Here is a 24,873-nt window from a genome sequence, read left to right as displayed (position 1 = left end):
CAAATTCTGAAAAAAAAAAAATCTAAAGGAATATCTTTCAGACCGCTAATCACATAAGGGTTCCAGCGTAGACACGTTTCAAAATGGTCAACAATTTATCTCACATGCTATCTGAGAAAATAGTGTGAGAAAAAGGTACTGCAGAACCGCTAGAAGAAAAATTCACATTTAAATTCTTTCTGTTCTATTTTTCTCAAATATAACATTGGACAATCTGTTGGGCAAACTCAGGTTTCCGTATTGATTAGAGATATGGTCACCGAAGGCTATCACCAACACAAGCACATTTTTCGGAGTGAGGATAAATTCTGAAAAAAAAAAAAAAATCTAAAGGAATATCTTTCAGACCGCTAATCACATAAGGGTTCCAGCGTGGACACGTTTCAAAATGGTCAACAATTTATCACACATGCTATCTGAGAAATAGTGTGAGAAAAAGGTACTGCAGAACCTCTAGAAGAAAAATTCGCATTCTTTTCAGTTAGACGTGTATTTTTACTATCCCAGAGATAATGTAGGATTGGATATAGATAGTAGGTGGAAGTTTGAGAGTTTTTTTTTTTCATCCATTCTATAAACTTTAGCATTCATTTTTGGATGATTAGGTAAAAATTTTTTTACCTTTTATTACACTGAATATCTTTAAATATGATGAGATAAGTGAGCTGTTTTTTTTGTTTTTGAGAAAAGTGGGAAAAGCTTGCAGAGTGGGGTGAGTGCAAAAGGGAATAGCAAATTTGTCAGGAGCTCACAACTCTGCAAAGTTTTCTCAAAGCACAGTCATTTTTATTTTTGTTCGAGAGTCGATTCCCTTCGGTTTCTTCGTTTTTTATATTAAAAAGCAACACAATGTCAAGCAACGAAAACATCGTTCAATCCTGTGAATGTGATTCGACAAATCATGGATATCTCAAAGTGCGAAGTAAATTTACCGAAGAGGAGAAAAACATGTTAAACGAAGACTCTAAGGTGTGCATAGTCTCAGTGTATTATCGCACCGAAAGAGGTGAAAAATTGTGCGGTGTGTGCGTTCTTGGAGCGGGTGGTGAAATGTTTGAAAAACTGACCGCCGTGCGCATACATGAAACGGAGTCATGGAAAACTGTGTCTACAGCGAGTTGTCAGGATTGTAGGACTCGCTTATATCACGTCGTAACAGCAAATATCTGTCCGGACTGTGATCCATTTTAAAAAGAGTAAGTACCTTATTTTATTATTAATTTGAATGGAATCATGTCACAAAGAATTGAAAATTAATTTGAAAATTTTACTTCTATCTGTTTCAGAAACAGCATAAATATGAAAGATGATTCAAGAAAAATAAACACATATTAATACACACACACACACACACACACATTTTATTTTAAATTTGTATATTTCTTTCGTATAATATATGATAAATTTAACCTAAACGTGTAAGTTTATTTCATTCAACACTCGTCTCTCTCTCTCTCTCACTTGCATGCTATTTCCTTTCGGAAACATTCATCTCTCTCATTCTCACCATTTACCCCATCTAGCTATCTCCCTCTCTCTCCTCCGCCGGACCTGCAGACCCTTCGTCATGGGTCCTTCCCCCCTCCCCTCCACCGATATAGGGCCTACAGTAGTATAGCTATATAGGTTCTGGACTACGGCGCGGGGGATGACGTAGCGGGGCTTCCCCCCTCGCACCGCTTACCCCTCGCCGCCATTTGAGCCAGAACCCGCATAGACTTACTACTGGATAATTTCAAAATTTTCATTATTTTGACAATTTTTTTGATTTTTAATGAAACTATCAACAAAATTTACGATTGGAATGACAAAAATGTACTCTTGGAAGAGACTTTCTAGAACATTTCTTGCTGCAACACAAAATTTGTGTGATTTTTCAAAAAAAAAAACCGTTTAGTCGAACGTACCCAACAAAATATCGATCTTTTCCAACAAAATTTACTTTTCAGTGACGTTATTTTATACTAATCTACGAAAAATGCAGTCCTTCTCCTCTCACGCCTCAGACCATGATCCTTCCTCTTTTCTTCCACCCTTGTTTTCATATTTCCAGATTGGTCCATTAAATTTTAACGGGAACCTCACGTCGGAGAGGTATTGTGCCTTTCTTACGCGACGCCTCAGAAGACTATCCGCGCAGGGATGACCTTGGATGAATTTAACAGGGCTCACTTCCAACAGGATGGGGCACATGCTCATACGAGCAGGCGAGCACAGTTCACGCTCCACAAAATATTTGACGATCGTGTGATCGGACGAGGTGGCGTCGAGGATTGGCCTCCACGATCCCCGGACTTAAATCCTCTGGATTTTTTCCTTTGGGGCCATGTGAAATCTATGGTCTACAGGGAACCAGTTGTAGATCGGGCAGACTTGGAGGCTCGTATTGTAGCAGCGCTGCAATCTGTCACTCCTGAAATGCTCCGAAGATGTGGTGCGAGTCTTTTGCGACGTGCTCGTCTTTGCATCGAGATGGCAGGCGGCCATTTTGAGCACCTCCTTTAGGAGCAGTTGTTCACGTCGGGCGTCAAAGACACTTCTGTGCCATTCCCGATTTACTTTCGCGTTCGCGAGTGGAACGCTCATGCTTTATAAGTAAAAACAAAGCACTTGGACATCCGTGAACTTCTGCATGATCGATAAGATAATTCGATCGGAATGGGATATATAGATTGAAAGAGCAGAATACGGAAGAAATACGAAAGATTTTCAAAAGCGCAGTTTTTCGCTTGAAAACAGGATCTTCGAGTTCCCACAAATGTTTATTAAAATAAAAAAAGAAATCATTGATAACATCGAAAATTGATCGATTTATCAATCATGAGTTATTACGAACGAAAGCGTCATCAGCGTAGTCGTCGTCGTCGTCTCCATCGTCTTCCCCTTGGCCTTTGTAATCTACAAAAATGTTTCATAAAAAAAAATCTAAAAAATAAAACCATTTTCAACTTTTTTTTTAATTCCACTCGTTTACATTTGTTTACACATTTGTTCGCTTTTTACGTTGAATATTTGAATTAAATAGTCGTCCTTCACGTCCTCATCTTCGTGACTTTTGAACGATAAAAAAACGGCAGAGTGCACACCTGATGGACGGTGATGGATCGTCCATCAAGTGTGCAATCTTGTAGCCGAGTCTGTTCGTTATCTTGATCGGTTGCAGGCGTTTCGGATCAGTCAACAAATTTATGATTTCGTCTTCGAGTCAATCTTCGTACGGGTTTTTTAATTTGATTTTTATTTCCTTCCTGTTTGTTTGCTCCTCGTTGGTCGTTGCTATTGGATGCGCCTCTTTTTCTCTTGGAATTGCCATTTTCTCCAAATTTGTGTTTAGTCGCTTCTTTTGTTTTGCCAGCAGCAGCGCGGGCTTGTTGTTCAACCAACTCGCGCTATTTTTTTGCCACGGTTTGCACATCACGTTCGATTTTTTGTCGTTTTTGTCGGCCAATCTCCTCCAGGGCTTTTGCTTCGGACATCTCGTGCTTGCTCTTGAGATGACCGAGCAAGTCCGTGTCGGCGATTCTCGCGTGACATCGTAGACAAACGACCGAACAGCGATGATTTTCTTTCTCAACTTTTGAATAAAATACCAGTTTGCAATCGAAACAATGAACAAATTCGGAGCTTTCGCCCTCTGCCTTGGCATTCGCGCAGCCTCCTCGACCTCGTCGTCCTTCTCCTCCTCCTCACCCGGCTCTATCGCTTCCTGCTGCTTGTGCATTGTCATCACGTGCTTTTTCATGTTGCAATGAAGCATAAAAGGCTTTTTACAATATTTACAGGTGAATTTAATTTCGCCCTTATGCTTTGCAATGTGAAGCTTAAGGATGTTCTGCTGCCATTTTATCAAAATTATAAAATATAGGAATTTCATGAAATTTTTTTCCAATCTTCTTCAATTCATAAAAGAACCGTATGCCAAATTTTGAGTTCTTTCACTTCCCCGTGTAAGAGTTATAAATTTTTTTAAAACCATTGTTTAACACGTGGTTTTATGGGAAGTTCACAAAATCTTGATGAACTTTTCGAAAATTTAATCTAACTGAATGAAACTCCGAAATTACTGGACGCATAAACGTTATATTCGTATACAACGATTGGATCGATAATTGGCATTAAAATTTATAAAAATGATAGAAATATTGCCTTCACTTGGAATGCGTGCGCGCGCAGTCAGACCGACCGGCAGACGCGCAATTTTCCTAGAGAGATTAGAGCGTGCCAAATACGAACCGTTGCGATATCAATACAAGTGTGGTATTTTAGTTGGCCTACGGACTAGTAAGTAACTAATAAAATCAATAGGAATGGATAAAATGCAAGGAAGTTACAAATTCAGATTAGTAGAATCCGATGATTCCTTCAATTCAATGAGTATTATTCAACGTTTATTAAAATATTTTAACATAGAACATGTTATATATACGATCTTAGAATTCTCTCTCTAACTCTTTTGGTATCGATTTCTCACAGCTCGTTGTAATAAATTGGATTATTCTTTGGATTGTTTTCTTCTGTTGCAAAAGTCTTCTATTATATTGTTTCTGTGACACTCTTTTGCCTCTCCAATAGAGCATCACTGACATTGTGGCGATTGAGGTTATGTCTCTCGGTGAGAATTTATGATAAAAATAGAAGTGAAATACTATATAAACGTACACAAAATTGCACACAATTTTCTGGATGTTCCTTGTTACTTCGAAATTTTAATTCCTTTCACACTCACGTCTACGCGGATTCGATCACGAAATTGTTTTCTATTCCGATATTTTCTGAACTTGTGTATAACGTGGTATAAACAGCGTCGCATCGTTGGTGAGTCAGTGCTGCCAACTTGTGTCGCCAATACTTCCTACTAAGCGACGCTGCCGCTGTTTCCGAGCATTTTTTTTTCTTCAAAGTAATTCTCAAACACTAATTTCTAATAAAAATGGATGTTTTTTTATCAAAAGTATTGATAATAATATATAATTAATAATATTAAAACATCCCGTAAGCCACCGAGTTCAATTTGAATGAAGAATTGAAAAACTCATTTTTTTTGTTCAGGGATTGGAACACTGACGAAATCCCTGCCCCTCTCATGCCGCACAACCCCCGCTTACAATACGAGCAGAACATCCTTAAAGTACCAGTCGGTGCTGAATTTCTTGGAGCAGTAAGTGCACTCGAAAGATTTGGCCGCTCTTTTCGATGGATTTTTCTTTCGTCTACCGCGTCGCAGTCCCGACTTGTATCATTTCAGAAGAAAATCATTTTCGGATTTTCGCCCGGCTCTGTTGCTCGTCATAACCGCCCGTTGGCCACTCCGAGGGCCACGTTCCGTACTTTCCGGCAAACATTTGATGCTCGGCTCGTTCGGGCCACTTGGTTTTCTACTCTGGAGAGTCTGAGAGACGAGACAAAATTTAGGAACTCGTTGAGCGAGAAGGGAGGAAGAATCAGCTGTTGCGAAGCCGGTGACCGGCACCACACGGATGGGCATTAATTAAGGAGTCGAGGAGACAAAACCACCGCCTCCTCCGCTCGTCGTTTGTATCAGCTGCTGCTGGCTCGAATAATAATCCCCCAATTCGTTCTTCTCTTCGGTATTATTGGTTCTCCGGATGCAAATAAACTGGCGGGGTCTTGGTGCCGGCGCGATTGCCCGATTTGATTTATCCGGACGATAGTCGTCCTTGAGTAATTGATAATGTAATGGCTGATGCAAGCAGAGACCTGCTCAACTGTCTCAATTCATCGCATCGTATTTTTTCTCGAAAGTCCAATTTTTGAACACGACGTTCGAGATTTAATTTCGTAGACAGAAATTTGGTTCCCTGCTACCTAAAGTTAAAATAAAACGTAAATATTATCCGAATAACTATTTCAACTTCGTAATTTCGACATTAATTTTTTGTTCAATTAAAAAAATCATGACAATTTTCATATCGATTTTGTCTTCGTATCTTAAAAAACATATGTTTTTATTGTCTTGACTAAATACTGCATAAGAATCGTGGGATCTGGTCAAGAAAAAAGAGAATTTCGTTGCATTCCAACGATGCAAATTTCAGCATCGTCTCGATCGTGTGCTTTTTCTGGTATCTTTTAAGCTTGCTCGTGGAGGTGAACGCCCATGGGCGTTCATGAGCAATCCTGGTATGTACAGGTGTAATAACGCTTGCCACAACCCATTAATATCGTTTGTAATCCGCCACGAAAATGCAGAGGCTATGTCATCGCGGCTGTCACAACACATCACTAACGTCACACCACTGACAGATTCTTTTTGCGCGAAAGTCGTGTCGTGTGACATTGCCTTCAAAACAGTCGGCAAAAATATTCGCTCTGAATGCGAGCGGGAGCCCCGTTTTAGCCCCTATGACAGACGACACTGAGGCGTCGTACATCATGGCGGCAAGCGACCTTCTCATTGGCTGAAAAAGCTCAAATTCGATTGCCTACCATTTGAAAAGTACCTTGAATTTTTCAAAACGGCTAAGTAGGAATTCTTAGAATATCGTTCCGAACGCGAGGCTACCCGGACGGGAAGTCTTTCTGAATCACCCTGTATACGATGTACTGCACAAATTCATTTTCAACATTACACACAAGCTTGGCGTGCATGGTTTTCAATCGGAAGCTCGGCGAAGGAATCCCTCATCAGTCCATATATTTGAAGAAAACTTGATGATCCTCTCATGTAATTGTTTTTTAATTTGCCATCCCTTTTCCATCCAACTATTTTATTGAGTAGTTCGACGTGAGATCCCGCGCTGTGTACACAAAGAAAAATATCTATTCTTGACTAGTTCGACTGATAAATTCATTACTCCAAATGTTTCGTATTCAACGCGTTTTCTTTTCTCAAATCAATGTTTACACAGCTTACTTCTTTGTTCATGCATTTCAGTACTTGTGTAATTCATCCAATCATCTGCCCATTCGGTAAAAAAATGAGTGTACGGACAAACGAGTGAAAGTGACGCGTGGATAAATTAAAATGGGTATGGGCATGAAAGAATGGCCGTATCTATCCGTACAAGATAAAGGCATATAAAGGGATTGATTGATTTCATTTCTTTATCCGTTCGTTTAATTGTTCAATTTTATCCACAAATTTCACCCATCTGTATTGTTTACCAAATCATTATATAACAGGGCCTCTCATATTTTATTGGGGGATCGATTTTTTTTCACAATTGTTCATACAATACTAATTAATTATTGTTTTCATAGTAAATTTGAACAATCGTCTCTTCCCGAGCTTCCGATTGAAAACCATGCACGCCAAGCTTGTGTGTAATGTTGAAAATGAATTTGTGCAGTACATCGTATAGATACAATGCATGCACTTGTACGCGTAAACTGTTTTAAGTTTATAACCCGAGCTAGCATAAAAACAGATGATAATCTTTTAATAATTGCAGAATCATTCGAGAAACCTTTGTTGCTCTGTGACGTTTGCTGGAAAATTTTTCTGAATAAGTGAGGGATTAGGGCTAAAAGTGTACACGAATGAATTCCACAAGAACCTTAATTCATTCACTGTACTTGGCTACGTTAGAAAATGATCTCATTTTTTTTTATTTCCAAAATTCAGAATTCCTACAGGAAACTTAATTCATTCACTGTATATGTTACAATAGATCTCATATTTTTTCACAGTTAAACATTTTTTAAAATTTATTTATTGACAATGCGAATATAGAAAATCATTTAAAACGACGGTCACGAAATTTTAATACTTGGCGTGCCTTTTTTACTTTTTGAAGTTTTATGACTTATGCGTGCTTCAAAAACATGTGTATTGTAGCGAAACACACGCGCGACGGCCCGAGCCCGTCGAAACGAACGAAACTCCGCGATCTTTAGATCGCGGACAAAACATCGCGGCGACCACGCTCGTCGCTGTTGACAGGTGGCGGCCATCTTAGGCCGGTAGGCATGAGCCTGAGCGGGGCTACCGGCGCCGCTCTGAACTTCGCCGCGCTATATTTTTTCGGAAATTAATTCTTTTTGATTTTTATTATTTTAAGTCGCCCGAGCACGTAATTACGATCAAAATTTTCAGAAAAATAACACGAATTGAAGAAAAATGATCACAAGTCAAATTAATAACATAAAAACTGATCGCAAGGAAAAATGTAAAAAGCGACTACGACGCATGCGCGGGGAGAGCGTCGATGGGCTATAGGACGCGTACGTGACTTTTAGCGATTATAATTTTACGAATCATATTAAAACAAATAACAATGCCAAATTAAAGAAGAAATTGAGTAATAATTGATCAGATTGAAGTTTTTACTGTTTAACATCGAAATAAGCTGTAAATCATAAAAAGCGGTAGTCTGCGCATCGTATGCTAGCCTGCTCGACCAACAGGCGATCGCGGATCATGGCAACGGGCCAATCGGAGAGGGCGTAACAAGTTGATGCGCAGAACCGAGCGAAAACGGAGATTCTCGGCGCTCGAGAATTTTATGGTGGGGACACGGGTATAAGAAGCGCTGCGCGACTCATTCGGTAGACAGTTCTCCCTGGCTAAAGAATCAACTCGGACCTCTCTCAATACATCAGCCTCAGCAATACTACACCTATCCTCAAAATCTTTGGGGTTCCCGTAGCGCGGACTCTCGGATCGACTCGGCGACGTCTCGATCCCATAGCCCGTGGGCGGTGAATTGCCTATTTCCTTGGATGCCTGGATTCTCGGAGCGACTCGGCGACGTCTCGATCCCATAATCCAGGGTCCACACCTAACCTCTAAAAAAATTTCCGGCTTTCCGTTGCACGGAGTTCTCGGATCGACTCGGTGACGTCTCGATCCCATAACACGTGGACGGAGGGTTACCTCTACCCTGTAAATGCACGGACTCTCGGAGGGATTCGGTGACGTTTCTATCCCATAGCCCGTGGTTTGCATCCTACCTTTTAACGTTTTACTTCTTTCTTATTGTTGAGGAGAATTAAAAATTCTTCTTATTATCAAAAATTAAATTCACGTTTGAAAAACATTGTCCGAGGTGGTCCTGGTAGGGAGATCTAGACCCATTTAGAAAATAATCCAAGAAACGATAGTTGAAAATTGATTTTATATCGAGTAAAAAGAAATTCAAAATTGTAAAAGCGAGCAATATTCTTGGATTCACTTATTCTTAGAGCTAACGTAACAGGACATCGGGAAAATTAAACTTTGCATTTATAGCGAATTTTTAGGGTTAAGGCGTGTCGAAAATACAAGACAAAAGCGTTAATTAGAATAAAAACAAATTTTTTTTTGTTTCTTTGTTAATTTTGTACAATTAAATTCCGAAAATTGAGAAATTAAAAATTATCTCAGACAGAGAATTTGCAACGTTTTCGGGTCTTTCGGGTCTTTTCTCGCCAGATCCGATTAAACAAAGCAAGACAATATTAAAATCAAAATACAAATTTTATTTTCCGCGAGCCAAAGTGCTAAATCTTCTTTATTTTTGTTAAATATCGATCAAAATTGAATAAAATTGATTATTTTATTATTTTCACAAAATTAACGGTGTCCGCGTTTCCTTCATACCTGCTCCTTATTATTAAGGTTGCTCGAACCGACGCGTGGCGGCGTTCAGGCCAGGTCGGCAAGAGCGTTTCGTTACAGTATAAAGTGTTGGAAGTCGGACAAGTATGAATTCATCACGATTGACAAGGAGAGTGAATTGAATGCTCGAAGATATAGAAGAGGATTTGATTCCTTCCTCACCGTAGATGATAAATGATTGTTCTTTCAGTTTTAAAGACAGTCTAGAGTCTGACTTGCATACGTCAACATGAAGAGCAAAGAACTTTTAAGGGAGAAGGCTGTATTGAGTGAACTTGCCAAGGCAAGTGATGCAATCAGACGGAAACACCGAATGTTGAAAAGTGGACGTGATAGTGCTCAGCAGAGAATGCAAGATGTGTTTAAACCGATTGTCGAACCATTAGAGGAGCTAGTTTCGTATACGAAAAAACCGAAAATTAAGAATGAACGTGTGAATGTTAAGAAGGAGGAGGAGGAGGAGAAGGAGGAGTCTCCAAATTTCGGAGAAAATAGCATGCAGCAAGATATTTCTTTCAAAGACGATATTTGGCATGATGCAATTACTGATGAGAATGTCGATGTACCCGTAACTAAAAATAATGATAATCATGATGATGATGACGATAATTTGGAATCATCTGAAGATGTTGATAATTTGATACGTGAATATTTGGGTTTACTGCGTAGTAATAATAAAACAAGGTTAGATGGCGTGTATGGAGTACGAAATCTCGCTCAAAACAGATTAATGATTGGCGATTCACCAATTCATTTCGAATACGATCATATAGTGGTTGGAGATGAAAAGTTTCCCAAAAGTATTGGCTTGGTGGAACTGTTGTTTAAAAAAGAGCCCGAACTCAAATATGTAACACCAAATGACTTGGAGAAATATCAGAAAATTGTCATCACAACGAATGCTCATAAAAAATTTTATAAACGCACGGGTGCAGTACGTCAGGATAAAAATAGTAAATTTAAAAATTATATATCCCAAATGCTCGGTAGCATCGATAAGAAGGGTGGTGCTCTGCCCCAGTACAAGGTAGCACAAAAGCATACTTCTATCGACTATGTTTATTGGGATGATCCGAATGAACTAGTGGATCGTCTTCGCTTATTGCTCGCATCGCAAGCTGCTGGAAACTCATCACATTCGAATGAAATCATATCGATTATCGAGAAATTGCGTGAAGCTGAAATCATTTATTAACATGTGAGGGCTTGCTTTCATCCACATTCCCAACATGAGCGTCGATGTGTTTGGACGAAAGTTGAGTAGACGTGGTGCAGGTCCTCCTGGTAAACCAGGTGCTGGGTTCAATAAAACCCCAGACGGTCATTTTAATTTGGAACGAAAACGATTGGAAAACGTTGGCAACCCAATAAATGCCAGAGATGTTGTAACACTCGGTGCATTAAGTAAACACATTCATTCTATAACTCATAGTGTGACTCATATAACGAATCAAAGGTGCGAATCGAATGTGGCTGCTCTAGAGAAGCGTGTAAAACATGATCTCGCCACTCTACGCAAAGAGATGAAAAATTTGGAAAGTACAATCGCGGAGCAAATAAAAGATGATCTCACCGTCCTGTTGAAGGAGATGAAAGATTTGGAAAATGCAATCGCGGAGCTTAAAAAGTGAAAAGTTGCGAGAGAATGAGCGTGCCGCGGTGGTAGAGGAACTACACAAGCCAGCTCGACGAAATTACCCACGTCGACGAGTGGATATACGCGGTCTGGATGAGACTTGGCAAGCTGATCTTGTCGATATGTCTGCATATGCACAACACAACTCCAAGTATAAATTTCTCCTCACCATCATCGATATATTCTCCAAATTCGCCTGGGCCGCACCATTGAAGAGTAAGAGTGGAAAAGATGTCACCGCTGCAATGGAATCAATTCTCAGCAAAGGACGCATACCCAAAAATCTTCACGTCGATCGAGGAAAAGAATTTTACAATACGGACTTTAAGGCCCTGATGAAAAAATATAATATACACTTGTATTCAACATTTAGCAACTTGAAAGCATCAATTTGTGAGCGCTTCAATCGTACACTCAAGAATAAAATGTGGATTCAATTTAGTTTTCGTGGAAGCTGGAAATGGATTGATATTCTCGAAACCTTAATTGAGAAATATAATGCTACACAGTATCATACTATTAAAATGAAACCGAAAGATGTGAACGCTGCGAATGAGGCGCAACTATTGCATAACGTATATAATAGAACTGTGGATGGGGAGAAACCAGCAAAATTCAAAATTGGCGATAAAGTACGCATAAGTAAATTTAAGAATGTATTTGAGAAAGGTTATACGCCAAACTGGACAACGGAAGATTTTACAATATATCGAGTGAGAAAAACTAATCCAGTTACTTATAATATAAAAGATTATCAAGAGGAGCCCATCGCAGGTGGTTTCTACGAGCATGAGCTGCTTCGAGCAAAAAATCCCGACATATATCTAATTGAAAAAGTGTTGAAGAAGCGTGGCAATCAGTTGTTTGTGAAATGGCTAGGTTTCGACAATACACACAATAGTTGGATAAGTAAGGATGATTTGTAAACAATAAAGATGAAAAACTCAAAATCTGGTTTATTTTAACGACCTTTCCCCCACGAACAGCAGATTCGAAGGAAAAAGAATGACAGAGATTCACAAAAAAATTTATTTTACATCAATTACAAATGTACAAGTTTTTGAGGAAAATTCCTCTCTTACAGAATTTTCTTATTTCGTATAAATGTTCTCACTCTCACAATTTTTTTTTCACCTTCAATATACTCTCAATCTCCAACACTCGTAAGCACACATTCACAATGCCTCCATAGATTCTGAAAATTCGGGTATACTGTCATGGCCCCATGGCAACGTGTCTACCGTTCCAGGTATAACATAGCGCTTGTCATCGTGTGGACTTAGAGCGATTTTTGTCTCCGTAATGGTATAGACATTATGTAATGTTGCACGAATTGAAGATTGACAACGCTTCATTTCAATCTGCTCACCGAGGCATTTCACATAATCGTCGAATGTTATGGTTCTCGCAACAACATTACTCTTGACTCCTTTAGCTTTTTTAACATCGTTCTTGCCCTCAACTCGCGTCGCATACATCTTCGATCTCAGTCCAACGAATTCGGTCATTATGGCCCCATTGTTCTCATCTTTCATGAGACCCAGGACCTTTTTGTTCACAAGTGGTATGCCATAGACGTTGTCTGGGGGATAGTCACTGGTATCATATTTGTCGAGATTACATTTCATGTTCCCATATGCATCTTCACACTCAATATGGTAAATTAAACTATCAGTATCTGTTGTGACGGTTTTTTATTTTTGACCGTCACTAAAGCATAGAGTATCGGAAGGAGAGCGCTCCCATAGCTCCTGCTCGATACTTCGGCCACACGATTATCTCACAGGGCTTGCTTAGGGCGATAGTTTTGTTAATATTTTATTAATTTGCGTCTTGGAATACATTTTTTCATGTGAGTGATCCCGGGAAAGATAGAGAGAGAGAGAAAGGACTTCGCATTCTGTTGTTGATACAAGGACAAGCCAACGGAAATCTCACGGAAGGCTCGAGAATATTCGAGTTGGAAAATATTCGTTTGGCATCGAGGACTTGGTTGTTTTTCCATCGTTACGCCAGGGCCGTCGTACCCGCCGGATTCTCCCGTCGACAATCATCGAACGGCGATCATCGCATCATTCTCGCGAGGTCCCGTAAATTATGCGAACTCCACGGTCCGTTTTCTTGCGTAAAAATATAATGGTCGAGCCAGGGGTAAAATGCATTGACATCGTGTGTAGCATTTCCCGATTTTCAAACCCATTCTGGGGCCCTGTCTAACGCTCGGACCAATTTTGTAATTGCGCCGGACCTGTCAATAATTTTCGGGAGTATTCGAAATTAGGAGAGGGGCGGGAGACAAAATCCTCGTTACGCGTGACGTTCTGTTTCTCGAGGAGATTCTCATGAAGTATCGAGCAGAGAGGACGTGTCGCGAAAATGGGAAGAAACACCGTGAGTTCCTTCCTTTTCACTTTCTGGTTTGGTTGGTGGGCCCTCGAACATCTTTCCCGGGTCATATTTTTCGTGATCTCGTATATTTAAAAGAATTACCGTCCTTCTCTTGTGTTGAGAGAAATTTGGTCTCGGTGACGACTCTGTCACGCGTTCCTTTGTCGGCTCTTTCGATTTTTGTTCCCGCGATCGCCCGTTTAGCGTTTCGCGTTAGTTAAAGTTAAATTTTGTGTCGAAGAGTAATCGTCGCCGTACTCGAGATCTCCAATTTTGGTTTCGTGTTTGGTAAATAATTGTTTCCGGTTGGCGTAAGTTGTTTCCCGGGCTGAAGGGTCGCGAAATTGTGTAATTGCGTGCGTGTGTGAGTGACTGGGTTGGGATGATTTGACGCGAACAACGTTCGATAGCTCGACCGAGTAACCGAATATCGGGGGCTCGGTATTGCGAATAAAACATCGACAATTTCGTTTTCATCTTAAAATTTATTTTCTCGACCGTGAGTAGATCCACGGAGAGAATAAATTCGAGCTCGGTTTAGATTGTAGAGAATGTAGGATCCCGACCAATTTTGTGTGTGAGCGTGCGAGAATTTTGAGTGTGTGAGTTCGCGATTCTTCCCCCGTGGTTCAGTAGAGACGCGTGATCGTTATATTTTCGTTATCCCGCATTAATTCTTTCGATAAATTAAATTTGGGTAAATTCTTTTCTTGAGCGAAATAATGTAAATTTGTTTGCGACTGGAACTTGTCCCGAGCGTGTGTATTTCCTTTATCATTTTCCTTATATTTTTCGACTTTAAGATTAAATTTGTTATTATTATTTCCAAACGTAATTTTTGTGTTTTAATTATTCTCGAGGTCACCCCGCCCATCCCGCTGATCGCAAGCTGGTCAACTTTACGTCTCTCTCTCTTTGCCGTCGAGTTGCTTTGCGACTGGCGCCCAACCTTAAAATTTCCATCTTAGATTTTGTTTAAAATCGACGGGAAAGAGAGCCAGACTTTTGTGGCATTTTTCGGGGCTTGGAAAAATCCGTCACACTGTATACATGACTTTACATTTATTGTGATACGTCGGCATCATGAACTCGTGATGGAATTCATATGAACAAATTTTTGAAATATCTAAAATGGACTTACCAACATATATCGGTTTGTTAAACATGTCTTGTAGATTTCGCAACTCTACAGCGATTAAATTTTCCGCAAAAATACTTCGACTGTGAAAGTTAGGTTTAGCAATCATAGCTTCGCTCCGTATCGACCTGCCCATTTCGTCAAAAGTTTAACTTGAACGTGACTACGAACATCCTCCATGCTTTTTCCAAACACAGCATTATTCATTAATTTGAACAGATTTTTTTCAAAATCATTTTTCGCACGTGTACGAAACTGTGTATTCAAATCAATGTATGTTTTGAGCCAGGAAGATTACTTAAACTTCAAGACTCTGTGTATTTTTGTGATTTTCAAACCATGTTTCAAACACTGCTGCAATGCACGATAGTGTATGACATATCGTTTTTTCGCATTCACCGTTGCAAGAAGCTTCTCTCGCTTCATGCCCGGAGGTTTATCATGCGTTGGACAAAATGGCAAATCACCATGTGCATCGTGCAAGTGTTTTGGATATTCCAAATCAACCTCCAGTATATAACCAATTTTAGAGTCAAGTGTATGAGACTCGATGTTGAAGTTTGCAATGTCTTCAATCCATTCGAAATCTGCATAAGGCAGTGGTTGACTCATTGCCCATCCATACAAATTGTTCACATCAAAATACATCAAGTAATACGATGGAATAGATGGGTCATACGAGTTTATGTACTTGTTATTGGCACGGGCATGTCTTTTGGAGCATTGACTAAGACCACCTCGAATAACTCTCTACACGAACAATACCATATCAATGGCTGTGAGCAATTCAAACTTTACTTTGGTATATTTCATCATGGCATCCCAGGTATATCCGGGGAGAGTGTAGTAAAACGCAGGGTCAAGACCATAACTTTTTAGACAAGTATCGCGGAAATTCTCAAAGATATCGGCTAATAGTAATACGTCAGTCTTCAAGTATAAATCGCTGTATTCACGGAGCGTTCGCATTGAAAATCGTTCCCATACATTTTTCGCATGTGCATACTCCTTTTCGGAGACTGTCGAATCAGTTAACGAGCTGTGAAATGCTTCCCGCGGTGGAAGCTCCGTTTCATCCAACTTTTCGAAACTATCAATATACTCGTACGGGAAGACACCTTTCCGCGTTAATAAATGAAAATGGTCTACATCTTGAAATTGTGATTTTAAGGTTAAGAGATGGTCCGCAGTTAAAAATGATGCTAATTTATCGAGACTCGTATTGAGAAATCTGAAAGAGTCGATGAAGTAATTTTATATTTTTCCGCGTCTCTTTGCCTGTTTGAACCGTTTTCGAGAAGGAGATGTATTTTTCTTTTGTTATCGGAAGCAAATCGATTTTTCCCGCGAACGCAGTTGCAACTTCTTTTATGATGAAATGCGCGTCATAACCGGATAAATTATGAAAAATTATTGGCATGAAAAACGAATTTTGATAGTTTAAATTACAATTTGAATGAGCCGGACCTCTGAATTGGCCTGTCAGATGGCAATGATCGCGAACACGCTCATCACCTTCGACAAAAGGTTTCTCGCAAATATGACAAATATGACAATAAGACTCTTTGTCTTCCCGAAATTTTGTCCACTCTTGCGGAGTCAATTGTTTCATTCGTTAGGAGAATTTTTTCAACGCACAAAGCTAATTGTTTTAGTTCTTCGACGAACCATTCCACACAGTCCTCACCTCGGCGCTCGTGATATCCCGATAATGAATCATCGTAAGAGCACTTTACATAATATCCAACGCTGAAGACGCGATGATGTTGGATCTTATTTTTCTCTCTCTCTTCAGCACTGGTCTTCTCCAAGATACATTCGAGATCGGCGTATACCACGAACGGGAGACGCTCCTTTCGATTGGCGTTCGTGAATTCCAGCCATTTGTCGTTTTCACCCGGTAGTCGAACAGCACAATCGTTGAGTACGCCGCAATCCACCTCATGTGACTGCAGAATTTCAATGGTTGCGAAGTAATGGAGGTATCTGTAAAATTTCAAATTCTTTTTAATATTTTGTCACAATTATAAAGAGGAAAAGAAGTACACTCGTATAACAATTTACTTACCGATCGCAAACGTATTTCTGGTGCTCATTAGTATTGAGTTGTGAGCTGACGAGCCGAGATAAATTCTTGATGTAAGCAAAATGTCCAATTCCACATTCTGACACGTCTTCGACGTAAAGCAAGTTGACATGTCGAACTTTCTTCTCCTTGCTCACCCGCACTGGCAGAATCACATCCTTCTTCTCGCTATACACATTGATTGAGAGATTGTTTAATTTTTCAAATCTCCCAATTTGATCCAACGTCATAGGAAAGTTGATGCCTTGGAGATTAAATATCGTCGAATAATGCGGATATGAAGATATGCGATCACTGTTTTTTTCTGCTCGATGAAGTGCAGCAGTCATTGCCCATCCGAAACACGCATTATCTCGTGATTTCACATTCACGACTGCTTTCTTCAAGAGTATGCGTTTCGCCATTGGAATGTGACATCCCGCACGCAAAGCATTGTACTTGTTGATGTTCACTGGTAGATTGGTTATTGATGTTAGGGTCCAGCCACTGTCACTCTCCTGGAACTCCTCGAGCGATTTCAGAGTCGGCTCCACGACTCGCTTCTGATACCACTCTCTCAGATCCGATGTTGTAAAAAGTTCAACATTTCCCGTGTTGATACTTTTATTCGCCCGCTTATCACGCACGCTAAACTCTCCATTGAACGATGTGTTCACTTTAATGCTGTTATACTTGCGTATATGAGCACTTACTTGTTTTTCAACAAATTCAAATGCATCCAGTAAGAACTTCCGTGGGTTCATGTGATCACGATTAATTACAGCCCCGGTTGACAAGCGATTTCCGAATGCGCTCTCGATTTCTCGCCATATTAATCCACAATCATTCGATACTCCGCCGCCCCAATGTATGAAGCGTTGACGTGTTACCTGCTTCAAACATTCGAGACGTAAGATTTGCGAAGTGACTGCGTGATGCCATCCCAGTCGTGATTGCTTCAATCGAACTTGCGCCTCCAACGATTCGATAAGTGTATCACACTGGTGTTCCCATACCAAATATTGCTCCAACGTCCGAAGAAGCGTTGCTTGCATACGCAGCAATTGCTCCATAGCAACGTCGGTGACCAGAGACATGATGCGTTGATGTTCAGTTTTATGATAGAGTCTCTCTCAAGTTATCTCGTCGTGTTGACTCTTTCGAGGTTCGATGCTTACTAACTAGTCAAGCCGAAGATTCAGCCCTTTTCGGAAGCATCGACGGAAGTCGTTTTTGGTCATTTAGATTTAAATATGGAAGGGAGGGAGAGATATGATGGAAAGAAAAAGGATTTCTCAGAGTTTTCGAGTTCAATCCAGCATCTCAGATCATAAATTGTTTCGACTCGCGGCCATCTTTTTTCGTGACACCAAATATTGCTCCAACGTCCGAAGAAGAGTCGCTTGCATACGCAGCCATTGCTCCGCGTAGCAACGTCGGTGACGAGAGACATGATGCGGTCGAGTTTTACGACACAGTCCCTCTCGTGTTTACTCTTTCGGGCTTAATAGTCAAACCGAAGATTGAGCCCTATTCGGGAGCATCGCCGGGAGTCGTCGTTTTTTGCTCATCTAGATTTAAATATGGAAGAGAGAGAGAGAGAGAGAGAGAGAGAGAGAGAGAGAGAGAGAGAGAGAGAGAGAGAGAGAGAGAGAGAGAGAGACATTTTCCTCGAGATATGATGGAAGGAAAAAGGATTTCTCAGAATTTTCGAGTTCACTACAGCATCTCAGATCATAAATTGTTTCGACTCGCGGCCATCTTTTTTTTCGTCTGCAAGAAAGCGTGAGAGTAGATTTTAACGTTGCTTGTAGAGATAATTTTTTTTACTATTGCAGCTCGGGGGTCATCTCTGAGAAAAGTGCGTTTTTGGGGAAAAACTTGAAGAGAGGGGATGCAACACCGAATTTGGAACGAGAGGTTTTTCAAATCATTTTCATTTCTGTTCGAGACTCCGCTCCCTTCGGTTATTTGAAGAAAACAATGTCGCAAAACGAATCGGTGGTTACTACAGTCAGTGAATGTGATTCAACACATGATGTATATGAGAAAGTGTGGTGTACATTCACTGAAGAAGAAAAACTGAATTTGAGTGAAAAATCGAGTGTGCATTGTCTCGGTATATTACCGCACCGAACGTGGCGAAAAATTGTGTGGTGTCTGTGTTCTCGGGGCTGGAGGTGAAATGTTCGAGAAGCTCACAGCGGTGCGAAAGCATAGAACAGTGTATTGGAATATTGCATCTGCATCGAGTTGTCAGGATTGTAGGACTCGTCTCTACCAGGTGGTGACGCAGAATATCTGTCCAGACTGTGATCTAGATTGAATAAGGGGTAAGTACCTCATTGATGAGCAAAATTTTTTGCATAGATTTGAAAATTCTCATTCAAACTTTTACCTTGATCTGTTTCAGTACCAGCATCGATCGGAAAGCAGACATTATGGATAAAACGCATAAACTTTTTTATAGAATTCGTTTTCTGTAAAATATACAATAAATTCAATCTAAATGAGTAAAGTCTATTTTAGCCTATTGAAACCACCCATCTCTCTCCTACACTCGGCAACTATCGGATATCAAAAAAAAAAAAAAAATAACTAAATTTTGAAAATCTTGAGCGGACAGACCTCTTATAGAAAAATGTCGAAAAAATCTTCAGACCTCTTATAGAATTATTGTAGAATAATTTTGCTCTTGAGCTGCAGACCCTTCTGAATGTTTTCATCTCGACATACCACCCAGAGTTCAAAACTCTTAGAGAATAATTTTTCTCGTTCACTCCGTCTCTCTCATGCTTTTGCTCTCTACGGCCATTCTATCTCTCTCACACCTCTCTCTCCAACTGCAGACCCTTCGTTATGCCCCCCCCCCCTTCCCCTCCCTTATCTGCATCCAAGGCGAAGACAAATCCGTAACGCACTGGTCATAAATTAATTAAATGTCACACACGATTTTTCTCATTCCATCTCTCTCACACTCACTATCGGCTCTATCTCTCCTTCTTTTCAAGGGCCGCGAGAATGTGTGCGACACACACACACGGCCCTACGGCGCGCGGCTTCCCCCTTGCCCCTTCGCTGCCCCTCTCTGGCCCTGGCGCTTCCCCGTACACCACTCCCCCCTCGCCCCCATTTGAGCCAGAACCGGCGTAGTCTTACTACTGACCGGTACTTTACGTCAATCGGAAGTGACGAAAAAATCGATAAAATCGGAAAAAAGATACAAGTGGGAAAAATAATGAACGAGATAAAAGAAATTTTGAAAAAAGAGATCAACATAATATTAAACGTTGTTTTAATTGCGGATCACGTGACCATGTTAGTCCAAATTGCCCAACAAAAGACCAAGGCCGAAAGTGCTTTAAATGTGACAAACATGGTCATATTGCACCAGAATGTACGGAGAACAAGAAAGTAACTAAAAATACGTATGCACTTGCTAAATTTTCAACTAAAAAACGTGAGAAACTTGCTCTTTTGAATAACCAACCAATAGAAGCCGTGATAGATACAGCTAGTGATATCTCTGTAATGCAGGAGAATAGATATAACGAAATGAATCTGCCAAAACTGACAATCAAAACGATACCTTTTCGTGGAGTAGGGAAAGATATAAATACGACTGTTGCGTGAAGATCTGGTGTTGGTGGGAAAATAAATGACGCAATGCAGGTCGGCGTAAAACGTGTAACAAGGTGGTGCTTTATTTGATGTCGATGGTAAAGTTACAATAAAGGAATGTCCCGACAATGAATGATAGGCCCGAAATATTGGCCCGGTGAGATAGAACACGTGAGAAGTGACCCGGTCGTCGTCGTCGAACGCACGTTCAACGATGCCGTAAGGATAGCCGACGCGTGCTCGCGCTTGCCTGAAAGATAATCCCAAAATATATGAGGAATCCCGCGGTTGTAGGTCCCGTAAAACGTGTCAACTTGTAGCAGAGAATGTCCCGAATGCGTTGAGCACAATAGTTTTAGAGTAGCGCCCGAAATGTGTGAAATATTGCCAAAAGGTAAAGATGAAGAACACGGAGCACGTCAGCACGCTGTACGACCGGATCAAAGACAAAAGAATCAATATGGAGATCGATGAAGACGCGCCGTGGGCATGCGCCCCACGTCACGTCGATCGCGCCCGAATTGCGTGTCCAGTACGTGCTGACCCCCCGCGAGAGCGTGAGAACTAGAGCACGAAAAGCCCATTGTCTCACGTTTCCCGAATTCCCGAGCCCGCGAGCTAGCGACGCCCGCGGTGGGGCGAGCGCTCGATCCCGAGAGCGCTCGCCGGCACCAAAACCTCGCTAATTCCTGAACATTCCGCCCGCCATCGGCAGCCGTGCTGTCGATTGATGAAGGTTCGGTGAAGAATGACGGAGTAGTTGCATCCAGGTTGTAAGGCTGAAAGCTTCCGCCTTTCTTCAACTCGAAGAATGCCCGCTGAAGTGTCCGGAGCTCCCGTGAGGAGTGCGTTCCCGGGTTGGCTTCCCCCGTGAAGCCGTGAATGCCAAGTCTCCCGATGAAATGAGTGTGTCGGACGACCCGTAACCCTGCTGACCAGGTTTGTAAGCGCCTGGAAAGCCAGAACTAGTGTCCCAACAACCGTATGAGCCCCAAGTACCCATGAACCGTGATGAAGGGCTGGTGAGTATCGTGAGTTCGTGAGAATGGACTTGGTTGCTCGTCGAGTATCGCCGAGTTGACCGTCCCGATGAAGCTTGTAGCCAAGGGAGGAGATTGTGCTAACCGGTGTGGCCCGTGCCACCAGGTTGAAATCGCTATAGCTGGTTGAGGGTTAGCACGTGAGTTTCCCGCCCGAAGTATGAGAAACCGAATTTTCCCGCCCGAGGTAGAGGCTCCCTTGGCCCTAATGAATGTGCTCTCGAACTGCCGAAGTTCGCATTGATGCGAGATGATCCCGTCAAGAAATGGAGCCCGATTAAATTGAAGGCGTAGCCGTTGAAGTCATCACCCGTTTTTCTGAGTTTTTCTGCCCATCGCGGCACTCTCGAGTGCGCGCGCCCGGTCTGTAATGAATGTCCGAATGAGTGAGAAAGACGGTGGTTCCCGCGTCCGACCTGCTTCTATTTCCCAGGCTTCCCGCGTTTCTGGGTCGAAGCGTCTCCCGATGAGATAGACGAGAACCCAATTCCAATGTTCGATAGGGGCTCCCAAGACTGTCAAAGCGTTACACGCCTCCGTAATCGTGTGAAGAAGTTCCTGTAGATCCCGAGCTGACCGTGGTGAGATGACGTCACTGCGAAGGAGGCTTTCCAAATGTGAGGACACTGCGAGTTTTTTGTTCTCGTAGCGTAGAAAATTCTCTGCAGTGCACGACGTCATTACTGATGCCTGTGCTGCTGAGTTTTTGGAAATGTTGCGTGAAGATCTGGTGTTGGTGGGAAAATAAATGACGCAATGCAGGTCGGCGTAAAACGTGTAACAAGGTGGTGCTTTATTTGATGTCGATGGTAAAGTTACAATAAAGGAATGTCCCGACAATGAATGATAGGCCCGAAATATTGGCCCGGTGAGATAGAACACGTGAGAAGTGACCCGGTCGTCGTCGTCGAACGCACGTTCAACGATGCCGTAAGGATAGCCGACGCGTGCTCGCGCTTGCCCGAAAGATAATCCCGAAATATATGAGGAATCCCGCGGTCAAATTTGTGACGGATTTGTGACGGATTTTTCCAAGCTCTGAAAAATGCCACAAAAGTCTGGCTCTCTTTCCCGTCGATTTTAAACAAAATCTAAGATGGAAATTTTAAAGTTGGGCGCCAGTCGCAAAGCGACTCGACGGCAAAGAGAGAGAGACGTAAAGTTGACCAGCTTGCGATCAGCGGGATGGGCGGGGTGACCTCAAGAATAATTAAAACACAAAAATTACGTTTGGAAATAATAATAACAAATTTAATCTTAAAGTCGGAAATTATAAGAAAAATGACAACAGAAATACGCACGCTCGGGATGAGTTCCAGTCGCAAACAAATTTACATTATTTCGTTCAAGAAAAGAGTTTATCCAAATTTAATTTATCGAAAGATTTAACACGGGAGAACGAAAATATAACGATCACGCGACTCTACTGAACCACGGGGGAAGAATCGCGAACTCACACACTCAAAATTCTCGCACGCTCACACACAAAATTGGTCGGGATCCTACATTCTCTACAATCTAAACCGAGCTCGAATTTATTCTCTCCGTGGATCTACTCACGGTCGAGAAAATAAATTTTAAGATGAAAACGAAATTATCGATGTTTTATTCGCGATACCGAGCCCCCGATATTCGGTTACTCGGTCGAGCTATCGAACGTTGTTCGCGTCAAATCATCCCGACCCAGTCACTCACACACGCACTCAATTTCACAATTTCGCGACCCTTCAGCCCGGGAAACAACTTACGTCAATCGGGAACAATTATTTACCAAACGCGAAATTTGGAAACACGAAACACGAAAATTGGAGATCTCGAGTACGGCCACGATTACTCTTCGACACAAAAGTTAACTTTAAATAACGCGAAACGCTAAACGGGCGACCGCGGGAACAAAAATCAAAAGAGCCGACAAAGAAACGCGTGACAGAGTCGTCATCGTGACCAAATTTCTCTCAACACAAGAGAAGGACGGTAATTCTTTTAATTATGCACGATCACGAAAAATATGACCCGGGAAAGATGTTCGAGGGCCCACCAACCAAACCAGAAAGTGACAAGGAAGGAACTCACGGTGTTTCTTCCCATTTTCGCGACACGTCCCCTCTGCTCGATACTTCACGAGAATTGGCTATTTTGAAACGAAATTAAATATTGATGATTTCGAATACGAGATTCAAGTTTGGGTAATTAAGAACAATCTGCTAGAACACGAATTACTGATTGGAATCGATTTTCTCGACCAGATACAACTCATTCGGACTCGTGACGAATGCATTATTAAACCACTACAAGAAAAAAAAAGATATTAAAGAAAATATGCTGGAAATTCTGCAGATTCAAATGATTGATTACAACAAAATTGATGATGTAGATTTATCAGAAATACCCAATGAAAAACACAAAAAAAATCATGGAAATGATAAATGAATATAAACCAAAAAAGATTCGCGAAGTAGACATCAAAATGTCCAGTATATTAAATAATGAAGAGCCAATTTATCAACGGGCTCGAAGATTAAGTGAAATTGAGAAACGTGAAGTTAACACTCAAATCGATGAATGGCTAAACAGTGGGATAATACGAGAATCATTTTCAGAATATGCAAGTCCAATCGTCATAGTAAAAAAAAAGATGGTTCAAATAGACTTTGCGTTGATTATCGATCATTAAACAAGAAAATAATTAAAGATCGATACCCATTACCACTTATAGAAGATCAGATAGACTTATTACAAGATGCAAAAATATTCACTACGTTAGATTTGAAAAATGGTTTCTTCCACGTAGAAGTTGAAGAATTAAGTAGAAAATATACCACGTTCATAACTCCTGATGGTCATTACGAGTTTTGTCGTGTTCCATTTGGATTATGTAATTCACCTGCGGTCTTTCAAAAATTTGTCAATGCAGTTTTTAAAGATCTGATTCGGGAACGAGTAGTTCTCATCTATATGGATGATTTGATAATACCATCAAAAGATTATGAAGATGGAATATCGAAACTTCAACGGGTATTTGATGTCGGCAGTAAAGCAGAATTGATTTTCAAATGGAAAAAATGTAGTTTCCTACAACACAAAGTTGAATTTCTAGGTCATATTATTGATCATGGAAAAGTTCGTCCATCCGAAAGAAAAACCGAAGTAGTTCAAAAATTTCCCACACCAACAAGCGTGAAACAAGTACAAGGATTTCTGGGCTTAACAGGTTATTTTCGCAAATTTATACAAAACTATTCGATCATTGCCCGACCACTGACAAATCTATTGAAGGCAAATACAAAGTTTTGTTTTAATGAAAAAGAAAAAGAAGCCTTCTTGCAATTGAAAATGGCTCTAAGTACCGAACCAGTCTTGAATTTATACAGGAGCAAAGCAGACACCGAATTACACACAGATGCTTCAATGTATGGATACGGAGCC

The sequence above is a fragment of the Venturia canescens genome, chromosome 10 (assembly GCF_019457755.1).
Source record: "Venturia canescens isolate UGA chromosome 10, ASM1945775v1, whole genome shotgun sequence".
NCBI classification, from domain to species: domain Eukaryota; kingdom Metazoa; phylum Arthropoda; class Insecta; order Hymenoptera; family Ichneumonidae; genus Venturia; species Venturia canescens.
This window is presented reverse-complemented; position numbering follows the sequence as displayed.